The sequence below is a fragment of the Gouania willdenowi genome, chromosome 8, assembly GCF_900634775.1.
Source record: "Gouania willdenowi chromosome 8, fGouWil2.1, whole genome shotgun sequence".
Taxonomy (NCBI): domain Eukaryota; kingdom Metazoa; phylum Chordata; class Actinopteri; order Blenniiformes; family Gobiesocidae; genus Gouania; species Gouania willdenowi.
In genome coordinates, this window is record NC_041051.1 from 26292281 (window position 1) to 26309913 (window position 17633).

A 17633-nucleotide genomic window follows, 5' to 3' on the forward strand; every position below is an offset into this window, starting at 1 on the left:
AGGCTGTGGATGAGTATTTTCATTTAAACCATTATTTGCCATTCGAGAATTTAATTCATACCTCAGCCTGAGTTCGTTCCATTACGGAACCACTGTTCAGTGCCTCCGTTTTTTTCTTCCACAACGCGTTTAAATGAGCTCCATAAATTCCAGTTTTCACACTACCAAAAAGCACATCTTTGTTTGTCTTCACCTCAGCTGTGAGGATGATGATTTTAATCTCAGAAACGTTTATTTCTTTGCAAATGTTTGTTTGACCTCAGTGAGAGGGGCCTCCGAACCTGGAATATTTGAGGGCGTAGCATGACGATCAGATTCAGCAGTCGCATTTATCAACGCCCGATCACTGGTACGCTGGGATTGGTCAGATACAAATGTTTCAAAAGTCCCACGTTGGTCCCGTCGTACGACACAATGTAAATGTTTTCACGCAAGGTTGATAAATGAGGGCCAAGGTGTTTCACGATTGTTGGGCTCACACCTCAGTCCACAGAGATATCCCTATAGGATAATCTTAAAAATAAGATAAATTGGCGTTGGTCAAGAAGGAGGATATTTGGAACAAAAACAGTTTGATTATCAATTTGTGTATCTCGCTTTAAAAACAAAGGATTATATCACTTTACGCCTTCTTCATTGTTTCTTCATCGTCAGATTGCACCGTGATTGGCTAAATTCCGATCCACATCACAATTCATTAGGTTATCAACACAGGAGACAATGTCTTCCCCACACGTGAAGAGTTTTACTCATGAATATTGAACAAGTTTGATTTTTTCGATTGTCAGCCCCTACCCAATTTGGTGCTAATTATCATGACAAATTCACTCTTCACAGAGCTTAGACCACAGGATAATCTTATATGGCATGAGATAATTTGGCGTTTACTGTCCTTGGTTGGGAAGGGGGAAAGCCTGATTATCTTTATATATGTACCCAGTTTGTTCTGAAGTTGGCTGTATATAAAAAAAAATACAATCAAAAACATAATTTTAGCAACCTATGTCCGATAGTTCATGAATGACCCTTCAATAAACATAATTCCAGTCAACTCAGGTTCAACACATTCCTTAAAAAAAAAAATTTGGAAGTAACTAAAACGGTGTTTCACTCAAAGATTATGCTTTTCCCTGTAAATCTCATGAAAGTCATTCAGGCTGGATTGGACACTCTTCTTCATCTTGGTCCCAAAAACAACAGCCCACCCTGGTCCATGTCGCAACAGCTAAAGGTTGTTTTGATAGGAAAAGTGACATCAATTTGGTCAAAATGACTCATTAGGCTATTTTGGGGGCAATTGAGATAAAAGAAAAACAGCCAAGCAAAATCTTACACATTTGTCAAAAACTGGAGTCCTTCAGGCTTTTCTTAAGGAATGTTGGAGATGGGCTCAAACATACTGGGCACGCCTTTTTCTCTGTTTACCCTCTGCTTTCAGTGAGGACAAGAGCTCATATTGTATAATGGAAAGTATTACACAATACTACCTGCTGCCTGTGGTGCTGGTTGAGTAATATACAGCTGCCTTTGTTACTGAGTGAGCAAGCCAAAGAGCGAGTGGAGAATTTGTTTTGATTTCTGAGGGCTCAGTTGGGGGACCCCGCTATGTAAGAGCATGTGTGCGCGTGTGTGTGTGCACTGTGCATGAGACAGAAAGGGAGGGTTCACTGCCTCGCCCGGGCCTCTGTTTTTGTTTTCAATTCCCCATCTATGCCGAAAATTAGGTCAGCGGTCATGTGTGATGAGTTTCGGCCTGTGGAGCAACAGCAGAGGGAAAGAAATACATGGAAGAAGAGCAACATTCGTCCCCTTTTTCCACAAATATTTCTGTGACAGACTGAAACTGAGTCTTCGAGTCAAACAAATCAGCCGTCACCAGCTGACATGTTGTGAGGCCAAGTCTACATTGATCCCAAAAAACAAAGAAAAGGCTTGTGTCTTCTCACAGAGCCCTACAGAATTGGCAGTTGGCCATGTGTTATGCTTACTGTTGACTTTGGAAAGGCTCCAGACTCAGTGACCTTGTGGAAAGTCGCAGGTGTTTGGTGCACATAAACACACATGGGCCAGAGTGTATGATGAGTGTTTGCAGGGAGTGGCAGGAATGAGGAAACAAAGTGCCAGATATTAAATATCACAGAGATAAACTCTTCGGACCAAAGAATAAAGTCCATGGACATGTTAAGTACAACATATATAACAGTATATATTGCTGCTAAGTTGAGATTTCGTTTATTCAGACAAGGTTTTTCAGGATATTTTAATCTCCTGACATGTTTCGACTGTCAACTGCCAGTCTTTGTCAGAGGAGTTCTGCTGATTGCCTTTGATGGCTCCTTTGAAGTTTTCCTTGCCTTCCATGTAATAGTACCAACGAGGTTGATTTGGTCTTCTTTTTTAATTGTATGTTAAGTTGAGGTTTTGTTTATTCTGACAAGGGTTTTCAGGAAATTTTGATCATAAAAATGTTCTGAAAAACATAACATTTAATACATTGTACCTGTATTTCTTCCAAAAGTTGTTCTCATAAACTACTAATGCATGTGTGCCCCCTAAAAACACTGCTGAAATGCACAGTGACGTTTCTGTGCATTTCAGATTGCAGATGTGGATTTTTTTGGCTTGAATATGGAAACACTCAAATACAGCCTTAATCAGAGTGACTGCGTATCACAGGGAACGCAATAAACAAACCAGGGCAAAAGATGTTTTGATGTTGCAAAAAGACCATTAGGGTAGGGAAGTTTTTGTTTTTTGTTGTTTTTCTCACTAATAACCTTCTGTTTATTGCATCTTTTCTCAAGAATTTTAACAGTTTTTAGAAAAATTTAAATTAAAGTAAATAAATGGCTTGAATCTGGGAAGATTTTATAGAAATTACAGCTAATTCACCAAGCTTTTCTTTTCTTCCTTTTTTTTAACCTTTAAAGGGGACACATCATGCTAAATCCACTTTTTTAGCCCTTAAATGTATTTTGTTGTATATTTAGAGTGTTTAGAAGTACAGAAAAGTTCAAATTAGTCTCTTCAGGTGCTCCGTTGATATCTTTATGTTCTGTTTTGGTCATATTTTTCAATCTGTGGAGCTATAATAATGAGGAATTGAGACCCAAGCATTGCAGTTGCGGTTTATATAACCACAACTGTATGATTTATATGTAAAAAGGAAGGATTTAAAAGCATGATATGTCTCCTTTAATGTGAAAACAAGTTGTTGGAGATACTGGGTCAAGAAAGTAACAAAGAAGCTTTTCATCAAAAACTATTTTGTATTCATTTTGATGTTTGCGGATGAAAAGGTTATGCGATGATCATAAATGAAGTCATTCTCAATGAAAGACGTAAAAGATGATTTCGCAGTATGTACCATTCTGAGCTTTCCTTCTCTTTCTACCTCAGTGAAGCAGCAACACATGTAGCCAATTAGCTCATTAGTGCATGTTCTGCTCTGGGTTATAGAACTTTTCTTTTCTAAATTTAGTTAGTTTTAGGGTTATTTATAACTGAATTCAATATGTGTGAGACTGCATATACAAAACATTCACTTTTCTTTTACTTCAGAGAACTTAAAGCTGGAATCCGGAGTTTCTGAGAAACGTCTTGATGCCCCGCCCTAAACAGCCTCACTTACTCCCACTGCCTCTGCAATCTACCAGAAGCTACGCTTCTAATTTTCTGCACGTGCATCATGAAACATAACAGGATTGCATCGGGTCGCATTGATATGCTGTAGGTCTACAGTGGATTCACGTTTATTATTATATTTAGAAAATTACAGTTTTATGGGGTTTTTTTGGCCACATCTTAAAGGCCGGTCCGAGAAAATATTGTCTGACGTTAAACCAGTCCGTGGGGGCAAAAAAGGTTGGGGACAGCTTTAAATAGGTTTTCTGCTTCATATCACATGGTTATAAGTTTTTACATATCAGATTAAGCTGCACAATATCATTGTAGCACATAGCTCTCATATTGTTGCCAGGTTGTTGGGATTGTTTCCATTTCAATCTGGCTGGAAAGCTATTTTATTAATTCTTAGTAGTTCCTTGCAATGGTTTTGTAGTTAGCACATCAGCCTCACAGCAAAAAGGTCCAGCGTTAAAGCCACAGGGTGGACACTCAGGTCTCATCTGTTTACTCTGGGTACTTCAGTTTCCTCCCAACTTCAAAAAACATGTGTTACGTTGGTTTGTTTTTAAGGTTTAATAATGTTGAGGGTTGAATATCATAATAATTATTATCATTGATAATACATTCCTATTCGTATGATGCAATGTGGCTAAATTGGCCAAAGGAAACAAAAATGAAATGACGCAGTTTTAGAACCAGATGTTGCTGCAGCTTGGCCAGCATCACAATAATTTGAAAAGCAGAAAGAATGAACAAGGAACCATGGAATACTACTTTTCTTCACCCTTGACATGAAGTATTGTAATGCTTTGTAATTCCAGGGTCATAGAGATCAAGTGACAGTTAATGTACTCGACTATTTCACATATCTTAATGACACCACTTTCATCACACACATAGGACTTGAAGGAATAATGCTAAAGGGTTTGTATATTTATTATTATATGTGTAAGAAGAAATACACAATTTTAATGATTTAGACTCAATGCTACCACGTTTGATATATATAAAAAAGAGGCAATTACAGGGAATCAACTCCATCTGTTAAATTGACAATGGATTAGGGATGTAGGCCCATGTATCTGATGGAAAAACTTAAAGACTTATCAAGTTACCTGTGGTCATTTAAAAAATATTAATTTTAAATAGGTGTAAATCCTTAACACTTCCTCCAATTTGCATGTAAATAACCTCACATTAAACAGCATTTGGCAGCATATGAATTATGTATTTCGATTAACAAACTTCTTTGTGAAAGTAATAACACATTAAGAAGAAAAAAATGTTTTAGTGTGAACGCGAAGCAAACACTAACACTTTGAAATAAAGCAGGTTAGAAAAAGGCCGTCACAGAAAAAAGGAGCCGTTATTAAAATCGTTTGTTATGACCTTTTGAATGCTAAAATGATTTCATAAGTCACCTCTGGTGTAATCTTGAACCAAAAATAGTGGTGAGTATAAGCCTATGGAGCTGTAAACAGCACCGGGAGCAGCAGGCGAAATGTAGGTCGGCTCCGCCCACTTTCTTCAACATGCCTCACCTTGCTGTTACTAATCCATCATGTGCGCTTTCTTACATCAGCACCTCAAATGACCGTAGGTTAAGAAACCAAACGTGTAAATACAAAGGAGGATTACATTAAGGAGAGTTTGTTGAAGCAAAGGGAAATGTTTGTAAAAAACTTCAAACTTGAGTTGTACATGGTTCTATTTCCAACACCCCACCCCTCCCTTTTTTCACTTCCTGTACTTGCAGTGAATTCTGACCATATACAGCAGGCTATGGGCTCACCAAGCAGCAGACTAAACTGAAGTCACGTGTCACGGCCCGGCTTTAATGCCTCCTCAGCGACTGACAGCAGGAATGTCATCCCTGTGGCTGCCCCCCTTAGCCACAACGCTTTTTTATCAGCTACGTTCTGTTTTCTGTCACCAGATACAGCCATTACTCTCTTTGTCGTTCAGATTACAGACAAAACCACCTTTTAAGGAGACCAAAGTACATGGTAGCGACTTGCTCTCGGTAGAGGGGTGAGGTCAGAAAAGCAGAGAGGAGCGGTTTATTTCATCTGTGGGACAGGAATGTCACTGTTGACTCACATTGGGGGCCCCCCCGGCAGCAGCTGACAGCTGATCACAGCTTTCCGTTGTGAGTCTGCTGGTCAAGCCTATGGTCGAGCCAGTGTGCTGCAGCCTGAGAGTGCCACAAGGATGATGTGTCTCTGTAAAGTGACTCTAAAGTCAGCATCACCATGGATCCGTCGACCACAAAGCCATGAGTATTTTTAACTTTGTTGCATAGAAACAGCTTGTTAGTGAAGCTTACGAATGGCATGCCATAGAAAACCTCAACATCTCGCAGTTTAGTGTTTGCTGACCTGCCACTAGGGGGCTCCTGTAGTAGTTAAGACACGCCCAGTCACAGCAGCCCATGGCGGTGCTCAACACATACAAACACACAGCCCTATAGACACTATTGCATATATACCCCTGTTCTCCAGCCATGAGGCCCAGAACACTACCACACACACACACACATAAACCAGCAAGACGCACACACATTGACAAGTGGACGCACGTCCACGCACACGCAGAGACAGACGGGTATCCACACACGATGTGGCTGTACATAGACATAACTTGATGAACCCTTTGATTAGACCAGAATCTGCTCTATAGAAGCACAGTCACAAACATCACCGCATGGAGCTGTCAATCAATGTTCATTAACCGCTGGGAGTGGAGGAAGTACAGGTCCCACCTACCAGGTTTCAGAAAGTTTTACGCCCTCATAAAACACACCACTTTGCAACAATCCACAATTATACACACATACACTATGCAGATAAGTCCATTGAACTGGTCCTACATGTCATGGTCTAGGATCCTGTGGGTTGGTTTTGTGTTTATTACCTCCGCCAAGGTAATATTTTAACTGCCGTTTATTTGTCTGGTAGCAGAATTATAATCTTGTCTGCAAGATGGATTCTCCTGGTGTTCACAAACACCAGAATCCATCTTGTGTTGTTCCCGCCTCTGCCTTTCAAACCTGAACCGATGCAGTTCGAACCAATCATGAGGCAGTGTTGTGGTTTAGGGCGGGATATCTGGGTGTGACGAAGGCAGAAGCAAATAGAAAGATGTCGATGCAGGAGGATGAACGTGTGGAAGCTGCTATAAACTCAGTTTTAGAAGAATCCAGTATTTCCTTTTTGAAAGAGCAACAGCAAGAGGCACTTTGTGCATTTTTGGATGGTAAAGACGGCAAAGTGGAGCCTTGTTGTTGTTGTTGTGGCAGCATCTCTGCAGCGCATGCCGATGACGACATCATCATTTGTTACCGTGTGGACAGACGCTTCGCCCAATCAGCTGCAAGCATTCTGTTCATGTCCCCCCCTGGTTCCAAAAGGATTCGCCAGACATGGACCCAGATCGATGTGGAGAACTCGAGTTAGAGGGAGGGCTACACATCAATCTGGCTCTTGCCAGGTTAGCAGAATTATGGATTTTGACAAAATTTTAACCAAAGATAAAACTTATGCCCATGAAGATTCCATTAAATGTTGTAGGGGATTTGGATTAATATACTGATTGTGGCTCAGTTTAAGAAATAGAAAAATCGGATGTTGTGTTGGTTCCTCAGTCACGCCGTCAAGTTTCATCCGGATTGCACCTCGATCGTTCATTTCATGGCAATAAAAAAATAAATAAAAAATTGGATACTGCATCATTACTTATTTACAAAATTATTTGGCGGTAATGATTATAGTACCATGATCAGGTTCACTGATCAGATAACTGCTAATATCTGGCAAAGAGGTCATTTGAGTGCTCTTGTTCAGTTACATTTTGCTCCATTTACACGTGTTCAGTCTGTGTGTGGGTTTTTGTCCCGCCTGTTTAACCCCACACTGTGTTTTTAACCGTGAGAAAATTATCCTCTAAAACACTGAAAACTTACCTTACCTAAGTTTACGTTACCTGCATCATAGCATGTGATAACTCGATGAGAAGATCTAACTAACTACAAAGTCTGATGGACATATTGAGGGCAAACCCTCCAATTGAAAGACATTACTATGATAAGTCTAACTGGTTTCTATCATGTCAATAACATTCTCCAACGCATTGAAATGAGCATGAAACGCCTTTAGCAAAACAAAAACAGCTAAATTTGCTCATGAGAATTGCCTGCAGCATAAAAAGTGGGTCAAATTCTAATAACTTTATTTAGCAATGGGTTGTATAATGTGTATCAAAGGAAATAGAAAAACAGCAGTGGTTTTGAATCACTACCTTTGAAAGGAAACTTTCCTCTCATTGTTTGCAATATTTAGCGATTTAATGGACAAAATGAAAATTCTATCTGTGACATAAGCAGGCCATGTGAAGGTGTATGAAGGAAGAGGTATATTAATAAGAGGGGAACACGCCTCAAGAGATATGGTGAGAGGCAAAAGATAAACATCTGAGGAGTTCAAGAAAGATATAAAAAAATATGACCTGAAAGGAGAGGCGCTGTAAAGTCCGTCTGTTACACAACTTGCACAAATATTGTGACACACATATTTATAGAAGGGTTTGCTTTCCGTGTGACTGCTTGCTTGGACGGTGGTTTTAATACTTGGCAAACAGTTTGATCACTGAGGCGACGCGTCCCCTCGTTTTCTCAGCATCTGAATAAATTGTCATGCCGAGCCAACGCCGTGATCCGCCAACTGCTGATTTAACACCTCGCAGCCCTGTTGACATGCATCCTCTGCTCACGTTGGCAGTTTTCATCTCTCACATTGTTGCCAGTTATACATGCACAGTACACACATGCACGGAGTGTGTCACTATGTAACTAATGCTGCCTCCCACACACAAAGCCCGACGGACCTACTTTCTTATCCAGTTTGATCTAGTTTTGTCACAAAGGAGCGCACAATGAGCCTCAGGTGAGCACGAGCAGAGAGAGATGAGGGCTACATATGCAGGAGATAATGTCAGATAGGTTTAAGGATCTGGTGTCAGAAGTATAAAAGAAATTCGGTTTGAATGGTCAAAGCCACAGGGAAAACTAATATCATAAGAGATATAATACTCAGAAAATATATAAAGCATACAGAAAGGGTGGGGAAAATATTATTGTATTTTCCTGGCGACTGAACACCCCTCTGAAATGGCTGCATTCCAGTAATTTAGCAATTTTTCAAGAAAAATCCACGTAAAGGCCACACCATCACATAGGCCGCACTCTATTAGCTGATGATGGTGCACTTCAAACGACTCGGCCAATCAGAATGAACAGGTAGGCGGGCTGCTATACTCCTGTTAGTGCACGTGCATTGCAAAACATAACAAAGTCGCATAACTACAAAAACTACACATTTATTGTTAGAGTGCCATAACTTTTGATGAAAACATGTTTATTATCCGTCCATGAGAAATGTCGCCAAATCCTGGTCCGTTTGGAATCCTTTTAAAAGCAGCAAGTCCCTCCCCCTTTGAAAAGCAGCTCCGAGATACATTCTGTTGCGGTCACGAAGACGTTTATCCACAAGCTTTGTACCTGGACTTTTCTTTTCTTTTTTAGTAGAAACTTTATACATTGACAATCATGGAATGGGTAACTGGAGTTTCGGAGCACTCTTCCATGATGCTATGCTGCTCAGTGATACCTGTTTGCTGTTGTCATGGTGCACGCGCATTCACTTTGATTGACGGTGGCCCGCTTCAGGAAGTCAAAGTCAAATTGGCTGAGCGAAGTCAGCGCTTTCTTGCATTTGTATAGGGGTCTATGGACGAAGGCAGGACTTATATACATTGATGTATATGAATGACCAACGGCAGCAGACCATAATAAAAGACTAGTTAGATATTTTTTCGCATTTGAAAAGAATGATACATAAACATAGATTTCTCAGAAACTCCGGATATCAGCTTTAATATACTATTGTTTATTGTTCACATGTTTGATTAGGTTTAACGACAATTAATGCATGTCAAAATTTAAAATAAAATAAAACCTGAAGTACAAATTCACAAGGCATTACAGGAGGCAGCACTTGAACGTGTTTGCATAAATATTGAGTAGAAATCAGTCAAATTTTAAAGTGACAAAAAAATGCCAATGCATGATGAGAGCAGGTGCAGCTGTGATGACAGTTCAGGAGAGTTATCCATCCTCACTGTGCTGATGATTTCTTGCAACAGACTAAGACGACAACCATGACCTTGAATTCCTCACAAGCCCCCATGTGGATCTGCCTCATTGTGCCAGTCGCTCACTTGCTCTCAGACAATGAAAGGCTTTGTATCTCAGTCCACGTCCCTCTGGGTCACCATCGTTTCCTACCACATCGCACCTCCCATCACCACCGCCTCTTCAGCAAATATTAGAGTGCAACAAATGAACAAGGGCACCACAGAGGGGAATTTACAGAGGAAATTAAAAGGGATTCAATTGGAATATTGGTCTTCATGGAGCTCCAGTAAAAGGAATTCAAGGCAGAGCAGGAGCGAGAAAATCCCCTCCTGGCGCATTTAGGTGTTATAGTTGAAAACTGCAACGTACAGCTAGTTTTCAATTCTTTTAATGGAGAATCTTTTTGTGCGTTCAGATTTTAAAGACTTTTGAAGGAGTATAAAAACCTTGAAATGTACAAAGTGAAGGCGAAAATTAACATTGATATGGAATAAACACAATGAAATCATGTTTTTGTTTTTTAAAACACTAGTACAGTCGGACGTATGTATTCATGTGGGAGCATAAGGGGTACATTTGCGGGTGCAAAATGTGGGTGCAATTTTCCTGGTTTAATTCTATGGGACATGTGCATGACTTCATCATCACTTTTAAATTTTTTTGTATGGTGAATTTTTCTGTAACGTATGTTTTTTGGAGTCATGTGTATCTTTCTATTGTCTTTTTGTGCATAAATGTTTGCTGTTTTTTTATTTAAATTTTTTTGTAATGTATGTTTTTTTGGAGTCATGTATATTTTTGTATATTTATTGTTTTTTGTTGTTATTGTAGTGTGAATCAGGAGTAATTTTGTGTATTTTTCTGTAAATGTATGTTTTTTTTAAGTCGAGTACAGTGCCCGTCGGAAGTTTGTATTCATATAGTGGGAGCTTAAGAAGAGTTGTCAATTATGGGCATAATAATAACAACATACTCTGTAGCATTATAAAGGGGCATATTTGCAGGTGCAAAGTAAAATAGCGTGGGCAATTTCCCTGGTTTAATTCTATGAGACATGTGCATGTTAAATATGTTTGTTTTTTTTTAACTCATTTTTATATTTTTTTCATTTGGTGTTTTTTTCTGTAATGTACAGTGCCCGTCGGAAGTATGCATTCATGTGGGATTATAAGTATTTAGTTTAGTGTATTTTGACTAATTTTCATGTTTTTGTTGTCGTTTGGTGTATTTTGTCTTTTGTGTAATTTTTGTATAAATATTTAGTTTTGTGTATTTTGAATCATTTTCATATTTTTTGTTGTCGTTTAGTGTGTGTGTCTGCCTAACTTTCACTAAACTTACCTATCTTCAGTAGTTAGGTGTCGTGGCAGGTGTGTCGTGAGTGAAGCTGCAGTAATCATCAGGCAGGCTTCACAATGTAGCACCGTTTACTGATCTGACTCAACACTACAGTCACTACCACCCAATGGACGGGTGTCGTGACACAGACTGTAACCAGACTAAATGGTGGTCCGTTACACACGTAGACGGTGATCAATAGTGAAGCGCACCTGATCTGTGTGTGTGTGTGTGTGTGTGTGTGTGTGTGTGTGTGTGTGTGTGTGTGTGTGTGTGTGTGTGTGTGTGTGTGTGTGTGTGTGTGTGTGTGTGTGTGTGACTCTCTACCTTGGACACAAATCTCCTCAGTTGGTTCTCTCTCACACACGCGCTGCTGAGAAATGTGCAGCTTTCACAGCAGCAGCCATTGACGTCAACGTCAATAACTTCCGGGTGAGGTCCGTCCGGTCTAAATAGCGAACGGTCAAACTAACATGAAAATAAACGTTTCGAAATGTCATCACCAAATAAAGAACAGTAAAAAAGTATTTTCCCTCAAAAGAGAAAAGAGAAGTCCATGGGAGCTCGTGCACACACCGGAAGTGAGCTGTGCTGTGAAATAGATATAGACGGTGCGCTAGCGCCCCCTCTCACCCTGAGGTCAAAAGCTGAATAGGTTTCATTTCGTCCAGAAGTGAAATACAATTTAAATAAACATTTTGAAATGACCAAATTACTCCAAAAATAACAGATACACACACTCGGGATATTTGGAACCCGTTGACCGAGTTTCAGGTCGAACTCCCACGGCGTCGGGGAGATATTTGCTCCACACACACACATCCAGCCATCCATCCACACAGACCTCCCTTGAATTATTTTAAAGCATTTATTATATTTTTCATATTTAATTTTTTATTTTCTATTTTAATTTACATTTCATTTTCCACCAAGGAGGTAATAACATACCTAGCAGAATACCATCAAAATTACTTAACAGCCACTGGAACTTCTGGGACTCAATTATAATCTGGATTTAAATTTGTAACTTTATTTAATTTTATTTGATTTTTTTTTTTTATTATCACTGAACAGAGGACACAAGTCTGATTTGTGTTTGGACATGAACATATTGTATTGGTAAATGTCACCATAAGGTATGGGCAAATATGTAAATGTTGCAATATTTCACTGTGCTATTGATGCCACATACTTTATTATATGGACCAGTCACGCAGCTCTATTATTGTTGTTGTTGTTGCAGTATTAATGTTTGTTCTGTGTAATGTTTGTGTATTTGTTTTTGTTAAAAAAAATAAAACTGTAATAAACAGAATATACAAAAAAAATAATTACTTAACAGATTTGGACAATTTTTTTTTTTTACCAAAGATCAAAATCGAAATTGTCATTATTGGTGAAATTTCAAAAATTTATATTTTCTTTTATAATTGACCGATTTTTTATCAAATTGGACTCAGTTATGTCGGCTTGGTTACCCAACTACCCCACTGAGTGCAGCAACTTTTAACTCATTTTCTAGTGTGATGATGATTACATAATTCAAATCAACGCCAAAACAACCCGTCATAAGACCAGTTTCCTGGCTGTCGCTCTAATGAATGCTAAACAGTCAAAGACTGTCAGAACTGTTGCTGTGAAATAACCCTGGAACTATATTGTAACTGTGAATGTACATACATGTATATTATTTAATTTAAATGTACATCTACGCACACTTGTTAATGTAAATACTGGTAAAGATAATCACATGTTTACATCCTTTTGCACTACTCACTACAGGTTAGTTTTTACCCTACTGATGATGTGTTGTTGCAATATTCGGATGTTGTCCAGATTTTTGCCTCGTAGTTCCTGTTTTTTGGGAATCTATTAAACTTTAAATGTGTCTCACTGTTTGACCGATTGGCACAGCCAAAAACACGGCAATAGTTCACCATTTCGTCTCGAAATTCGGCATTTTCTTGTCTGCGTGCTGTTTGTAGACCTGCTGCTTTATTTCCAAAATGGCGACTTCTGGGTTGATGATGCGCTGTGAAAACCCTCTATATCTGGAAAAGAGGAGACAGTTCCACAGACGGGGCCAACGCCAGCGCCGGAGGATCTCAGGGCCTGAGAACGCTCATAGGGTAAAAGTAGTTCTGAAACATAAGAAGGTCCAAGACCATTACCAGACACTTAAAAACCAGTAAGAGAACCGTAAAATCGATTCTGAAACACACTGGGAGCCAATGCAGCAAATTTAAAATGGGTGTAATGTGTTCCCGCCTCCTGGTCTTCGTCAGGACACGTGCTGCTGAATTCTGTAATAATTGCAAACTTGAAATACTCTTTATGGGAAGACCAGAAAGCAGGGCATTACAGTAGTCAATCCGACTGGTGATGAAAGCATGCATTAGCGTCTCCGTGTTGGCCTGAGAGAGAATGGGGCGAACTCTGGTTATGTTCTTCAAATGATAAAAACCTAATTTTGTTATAATTTTTTAATGTGAGGGATAAAAGTGAGCTCAGAGTCTAAAATAACACCGAGGTTTTTTCTGCTTGAAGTAGATTTGTAACTTATCTGGCCACTTTCTTTCCTGTTTGGTTAATGATGAACTGTGTGTGTGTGTGTGTGTGTATGCGTGTGAGTGTGTGTGTGTGTGTGTGAGAGCCACGTGAGTTGTCAGTTAAGTAGGTCAGTCAGTAAGTCAGGAGTGCCAGGGAAGGAGTGCACAAACACAGCCTAACTCCGTTACCTCATACAGTGGATTAGTGTCAACAGGGTCGTCCATCTGTCTTCAACCGTCCTGGTTTAAGTGACTGGGAGGAACGTGGCAGCAGGACTCGACTCATCTTCCTGTCTTGTTGTTTGTCCTTGTTCGCTGAAGTCAAGCAATCCTCTCTGTAATCTTTAGGACATGCAGGATATGTGCACAATCTCACAGGTCAGTGTCTGTAATGTCACACCTGTTGAGTTAGGGCAAACAAAAGAAGCACTTCCTGTTTCTATTCTAATGTGTCACAAAAAAAAAAAAGGTGAACTCGGAGACGACTAAAGAAGGAGAGGGCCGGGCATCCTGTAGCAGCGAGCGAGTTAATAAATAAGCCATCAGGAGTGTTTACAGGGCGCACCAAACACACACAGTCCAGACTTCTCTGCTTCAAATCAAGGCAACAACATGACAGTTTCATCTCTATTTCATAATGACAATCATTTCTTACTCCGAGTCCATCCAGCCCATCAGATTACAGTAGCACTCTGCATGTTGACCTACTTTTACAAACCGGACACAGCAGATTTTTAGTAAAAATGTGACCAGCAAAAACTGACACGTTGTTGTATTTAAGTGGACATGGTAATTCTGATGACAGTCATTATCGTACCAGTGTGGAGGAATGACAGTGACCAGCAAGGTTGGGGTCAATTACATTTTTCAGTTACAATTACGTTTTCAATTACACATGTTCAGTTACAATTCAATTACGATTACAGTGAACAGCATTTTTTCCAATTACACATAATCTTTATCTTCAGAAAGAAAATTACAATTAAATTCTCAATTACAATTAATTACAATTACTGAGCCCGAAATAAATAACCTAATAAAAGTTAAGCTTCCTCTTATGTTAGCTTTCTGTTAGCATCTCTCATGATAACTGGTCCTAAATCAGCTGTAAAATACACTAAAAACAAATATCTATGATTTAATTTCTTTCCTATCTAATGGTTACCTGTTTGGCTTCCTAATCAATGAAAATATAGGTTTTTGTGTGGGCGTCTAAGGCTTCAGTATAACCCTAGATTTTAAAAATAATAATAATGGTAAAATGTGGAAAAGATTGATATGAAACATATTTTAATAATTATTACCTACATATGTGTAGAACTGTACTAAATACTAAAACTGTAACATGGTTCTCCATTTTCACGTTAAATTATAATTAACAATTCTTGTAAAATTTTCATGGCAATTACAATTAAAGAGTCAATGATCTGAACTCAATTACAATGTATTTAAGATTACAACAGCAACAGATTTTTTTTTTAAATTGACCCCAACCCTGGTGACCAGCATATTGGTTTTATTTAATAAAAAATATTAATAATACATTTATTGTCATATATGTTTACTCATATACAAAATTTGTTCTCTGCATTTGACCCATCCCTGAGGGGCAGTGGAGGGAAGAATGGCGCCTGGGGATTATTTGAGACAATGTTCCAGTAAGTGCAATAGTCAACCGGAACGTTTGCCAAAAAAAAAAAAAAACCCTAAGGGTTTTATTGGAATTTCAAACATGAACCTTTGCCTTGGTGCTATTAGAACAGTGTGTACGTTGACCTGGAACATGTAGGGAACAATCAGTAACGTGAGCCTGTCCCAGATAGCAGAGTCTGTTGCTGTTCTTATGATATTTATGCACTCTTGTTTTATTATTCTATTGTGTTGCACTTGTACTTTTACCACAACTCTGTACAGCACTTTGTGATTTTATCTGCAAAAAGCGCTTTATAAATAAACTAACTTACTTACTTACTTACGTGAAAAACTACTTCCTCATCGGATATCGTCCTCTAACCAAATTTGTGACAAACCCTTCACCTCTTCATCAGACCAATGAGAACCCTTTGATACTGTTGCTTTTGCTGTTGTGAAGAGATGATGGTATGGAGCAAAAAGTCATCATCAGACTGAAGGCAAATGCGGCACATAAAAGTCAGAGGTCTTTGAGTTTGGAATGCTAATGAAAAAAAAGGAGGTCAGATGAGCAGCAGTGAGCTAAAAGCGTGCACAGTAACAGTAGAGGAAAGGTCCTCCCTGCACCTTCCAACCACTCAACACTTCCTCGTCTAATCCAAACACCTGAAAGGAGGGGCCCAACGTGAGCTGTTGATCACGTGCAGCCAGGACTCAACGTGTTACGGTAACACCTTTTACTGGGGCCAAAGCCAGTCAGTTACATAAACCCAGAACACAATCAACACAAATGCCAGGACAGGGTGGTTGGATTTAAGAAGAGATGGCGTCCAACTGGCAAAGGGGAATTCAAAACATCAGATGTTGTTTGTGTTTCATTGCATACATGTCATTCTTAGGCATGTCATAATGAGGCTCAGTGTTTATTCTATCACACCACAAACTGCTCACTGCACCAGATTGGGTTGCCAAGATGCTAAACCTATAGAAGCAGAACCAGAAAAAGGCTCAGTCCTAACTTTACGCTAAGCTTAATGTGTGAAGACACTGTTGGACTTTTGTACTGAAACTACAAATCGGTCCTACGAGCATGAAGCCTGATAGCAACCTAGGACAAAAAACAGTATTCAAAGAAGACAATAAAGAAAAGCACTAATTCCCTTCACCTGTTTATCTGCAACAGTTTCAGAAATATCATTGCAGTCTCACTTGCATTTTCATGAAAATGCAAATTGTTACTAGTTTGCTAAAGTTTCCCTGTCTTGTATTGTAGCTACAAATTTCCATAATGTTCTTTAAAAAAAAAAGAAGGAAAAAAAAAGTCTTGTTTCACTATTCCCAGGCCTAGAAAGAACCTGATTTTATGACATTTATCGAGAACTTTGGGCATCAACAGATTCTTAGAATATTAGGCAACTTTTTAGGGCCCCCCCCAGCGACAACTCTAGCTGCTTTTTCCAGTTAGTTCGGGCCAGTTGCCAGGGTTTGAGGATTACATCACAGCAGCCCATTTCAAAAAGTCAGGAAGTGAAAAAACTACAATGCAGCTTCTATGTAAACCTGTCTTGTGACACGTAAATACAGAAGGTCGTTCTCTGAGACTGAAGCAATTCCATACCAACAACCAGTCCAACATGTTTTGGTCAGCTTAAGACATAACATAAGCTGGCTGAGCAGGATCAAAGGATGGATGTTATTAGGTTTACTTATTGTTTTAAATTGTTCATTCAGGTTCATTAAAACCAAGAAATTGTCCAATATCAGTTAAGTTATGGGACCGATAATTACTGTTTATCCACCTGTTTTTTCCTGATGTTTTAAGGTTATTTCTGCCAATGGTGGATGCAGACTTTAGGGAGACACAATAGAGAAAAATAAAAGGCACATTACAAACACCCACTCATGCACAAAAACCACATTTCCAGAGAGACGTGTAAAGCTGGGATTTCACTGTGAATCAACATGGGCTGGAAGCCTTTGTCCAATCCTGAGAACGCAGCAGTATTTACTTTTCCCAAATTAGATTTTGTCCTTCCATCCTGTTCAGTCACTCACTTATTCATTTATTATAAGAAACCCTCCCTTTCCCTGAAAACTGACCCAGATTTTTATGTCTGCTACGTTTTTTCATTTTTTGGCAAAAGGTGGCCAAAAATACACCAAAAGCAGCAAAAACATGGCAAGAAAACAGCGTAAAGTGACTAAAATGGGCCAAAATCAGTCAAGAGTGGCCATAAAATGGTCAAATAAAGAGGAACCAGGTGGTATGTAATAGCAAAGGTTATTTTAAATGAGCA